The sequence below is a fragment of the Alosa sapidissima genome, chromosome 3 (assembly GCF_018492685.1).
Source record: "Alosa sapidissima isolate fAloSap1 chromosome 3, fAloSap1.pri, whole genome shotgun sequence".
In the NCBI taxonomy this organism is placed as follows: Eukaryota; Metazoa; Chordata; class Actinopteri; order Clupeiformes; family Clupeidae; genus Alosa; species Alosa sapidissima.
The window spans coordinates 29,435,915-29,440,038 of NC_055959.1; the positions used below are offsets into that span (position 1 = coordinate 29,435,915).

General features: G+C 40.5%; 1 long non-coding RNA gene across 1 annotated transcript; it reads right to left on the reverse strand.

The window, feature by feature from the left end:
• Window positions 1-889: 889 nt before the first annotated feature.
• On the reverse strand, window positions 890-2,314 carry LOC121704868. The gene is made up of 3 exons (XR_006030670.1): window positions 2,093-2,314; window positions 1,408-1,554; window positions 890-1,183 (listed from the first exon to the last, which is right to left on the reverse strand). It is a non-coding gene; the product is annotated as an uncharacterized LOC121704868 (long non-coding RNA).
• Window positions 2,315-4,124: the final 1,810 nt, after the last annotated feature.

Below are 4,124 nucleotides of genomic sequence, written 5' to 3' on the forward strand. Positions count from 1 at the left end.
AAGCGGTTATTAGCCATGCTAACGTGTATCTAGCAAGTAGAATGTGTGATTTAGTTCATTGGCAAGGCTATTTAATTTTCCTGTGTGTCATTTGGACAAAACCTGTGTTGACATGTTAACCTACATTTTACTATGCATGTTTGTCGAGATCTCTGACAGGTTATGTTCTCAGCAAGATGGCTAACTGAAGCGGAGTAACACGATAGTTCGCTTGCTAGCTGTAATATAACCCATACCCATATAACACATACGTTTTTGACGTCAGAAGTGGAAACAACTTCACGTTATCAATTCAAATGATATCTAGTCGATATGTTGAAAACCGTGTTGTCTAGATACAATGGATTTATTTGCACGTTCTTATTTTATAACATTACAAGAACGGCAACATGACAAACGCAGCATGCCATGCCATGCTCCAAGTGTGGCATCTTGCGGGGCTTAGAATATTAGCAAATGCTTTTGCTGTGAGTTAACAGCTTGGTGTGTGCATGCAAAAGTGACTTTCACTTGTTACAACATTTCTGTTGTTTGGTTTAGGTTTTATCTTGCAGCCATGCACTTCAATGAGAATGCCCCACAACGGAAGACAGCCAAGGAGAAACTATGCACAGACTTGCCAAACAATTTGTAAGTTTAATAAAATATATATTTTTATTACAAACAACAAATCAAAATGTGCAACAGTATAGGCACTAAAAAGAACTTATCGATTCACACACAACAGGCTGTCTTAGACCTGATGCTACTGGTGTCGAAATAATCATCATCAGTACTGTAAACAAAGCACAATGTTCAGGTACTGTTCAAGTACTGTTCAATTTGTTTATTGTACAGTATACAGCCTACAATGCACTGTATTACATTATCCAATACAAGTCTTCTTTCTTGTCCTCTTCGAGATCAAAGACCCTCTTCCTTATTGGGATGCCGTCCAGCGGATTCCTGTGCCCCAGGACTTGTGTGCTCAGCTTGACAGACCTTCCATGGAGGATGCTGTTGCTGAACATGTGTCACGGTTCAGTCGAAAAGGGGTCTGAATCCAACGTACTGCCCTGAAGTATCCGGAAGCTCCCTCCATATGCGTAGCACCACACACGAAGGGATCATGACACAGACGCTTCTTCTAAGGAAACCCCAGCTCCTGCTCACAAAAGACCTGTAGGCCAAGTCACTTCATTGCCTGCAACGAGAACAGGGTGAAAAACAGGGTTTTTTACTATTTATTTTATAATATTTTACATCAGAGTATCACTGGACGATTGTTGAAAAAAAAATTAAGTTTATTATTTTGCGGTGTTGATCAAACTGTGTTTTTGCAATATGCTGAACCAATAATGAATGTGTATTGGTAAATATTTTATTTATATACTGTAACTACTAACACTTGTATCAGATTGTCCTCACCTTTCCATTCCTCTGATTCTCAAACGGCCATGGTCAGCTCTGTAAATATTCATTGCATTTTGCAAAGAATATAGAGGCACAACGGATCGAGGCCATGATGGTCATTCAGGTCAGCTCCTCAGGAACCTGGGTCATTCTTTTAATAACCTGTAAAAACAAACATAATTTCCCTGCTGTTATTTCGTAATTTTGAATGAGCAGGTAGCACAAAGTAGCAAATGTCTCCAGTTTTAGTTACCAGAGTTGTAAGATCACATATTAGGCTACATGGAAAGAAGGTAATAATCTCAATCAGATGTTAGCAGGATAGTTACAAGATTACATTAGACCTACTGACTGTACCTACTGTATTTTAAACAGTGATGTTTATAGGATTTTTGATTATTGTACTCTACTCCATTGTACTGTGTAAATAAAATAAGTGTTTTTGAATTGACACAAATTGGCCTAGTAATATTTTCGTTGACCTTGTTTCACTTCAGCCATAGGCTACAAACTGCACAGAGCTCCTGCCCAGCTAACTGGACGTCCCGTTGTAAGATCATACATTACTACATGGAAAGAAGGTAAAAATCTCAATAATCAGATGACTTAATCAGCAGGATAGTAGTTACACGAGTACATTAGACCTACTGACACAAACATATTTTCATTGACGCGAGCAGTAGGCTACTAATATACTTACTGACTAAAACGAGTACTTTCCTTGCAAGCAGCACTCCTTTCACTACAGCATAGCCTGAACTGCCCACGACTGGCTACGAACTTTTCAGCTAGCTTCTAACTGGACATCTTGACAAAAATTGCACAAGAGTACAAGTTGTAAAACATTTGTTTGTGTGCAAATTAATAACTTCTGTTGCTTACAATGCTAAAAACGAACCTAATACAATGTTTAGCTTAGTCTACGACACTATCGTGCGAGTATTACAGCTAGCTAACTGGGCTACGTGTGGCAAACTCAAGTAAATAACAAAACTTACCACTCTGAAGTAGTCATTTCCAATCTATGGGCGACTGGTTGCTCGTCTATTTCAGATTCTTCCTCTGATTCAGGCTCAAATATGCTGTTCAACACCTATGTCTCCATAGCATTTCCACCTTGGCTGTTTCAGTGAGTGCTGTCGGCCATGTCTGCGTCTTTGCTCCGGAGCTTCGCTCGTTGTAAACCAACCAATCAGCACGCAGGTCATCTAAATATTCATGAGCATACCATAAAAGGAAGAAAACCTCTCGTTTCATTCTAAGGCTTTTAACCAGGCTTGCATTAGGGCGCATAGAACAGCACATATGCCATTTTCAGCCCAACCAATGTTACACACCCTATTCAGAGTCCTTAAGGACCAGCACAAAATACCCTATATCATCATTCTATCACCCCTTTAAGGTGTTCCCATTGAAATGAATGGGGAAAAGCAAAAATTCCAAAGACTTAGGGGTAGGGTTTGGGAGTTATGAAAGAAAATGTGTTTGAATGGAAAAAGGGTTAGGGTTATAGGCTTAAAACCCTGTATTATCATACCCCCCTATAAGACATGATCAAAAATGCTCATCCTCATGTAGCTCCCCACTCGAAGGTCCTAGAATCATGAAACTATATATCATACCACTTGTTTGTCTCTTCAAGTCGGTTATTTTGAGATCACTCTCGACGTCCTGTGATGACCAGAAGTTGGTGAAAAACCGGAAATAAACTTTAAAATCGTTATATCTCGAGAACGATAGGTCATAGATACAAGCGGACAAGTCTGGCGGCTTCCTCGTGGCCGGTTTTGGGGAGGCGGAAAAAATTGACCTATGACCTTTCGTTCCGGATTTATAGCCGTTTAAAGTTTTCCCATTGAAATGAATGGGAAATGAAATGAATGAGGGTGAAATGAATGAAAAGTCCAAAGTGGTTTCCGAAAAAGGTTCCCACAGAAAGTGTATAGGATGCGTTTCGGAGCATTTGGAGTCGTTTGGTACCCACTTTTTGTGAATCGACAGAACATTTTTTTACTTACCGTAGCCACCGTCCATTTCGTTATTTGTTAATATCTCGAGAACCGAAGGTCGTAGAGACTTGAAACCACCACGATCCGTCCCCCATAATTTGGCAACGGGCTTCCCAATGGTACCACCCACAAGTTTGTATGACATACAGTTCACGAGTTATGAATTTATTAAATAACGATGTCAAGAGTGGTACCGTTGGAAAGGCCATGGTTGATTTAGTGGGTGTAGGACTTGGTTTCAGGTCTCTACGACCTTCCTATCAAGAGAAACAAATATGTACAGATTACAACTTTTCATTAAATATTTGAATTTGGACAATTATTTTTCTGAAAAACCGGAGGGGTATAAATAGGGGTGCTAAAACTTCAGTGCCATTCAGATCTACATTGAGTACACAATGCAGTTCAATGAAGTTGGTAGCGAGAACACTGGTAGCCTACTTCAGGCCTACCGGTCTTATCCGACCACCCTCGAGTTCCTCAGGGATGACGAACTCAGGATGGCTTGTTTCCCCACCCCACACCCCTCCCCAGAAGACCTTTGTTACAAGGTTGATGTGGATGGAGTGGCTGTGCAGTTGAAGAGCTTGTACACTCTTTACCCTGCCATTCAACAGTTGTTCTTGGGGGATGTTGTTAGGGCGGTCAACACTTGGGCTTTTCTGAAAAAGCACATTAGGACCGAAGATTATTCCCGGCCAGTGCTGGACGAATTTCATCATT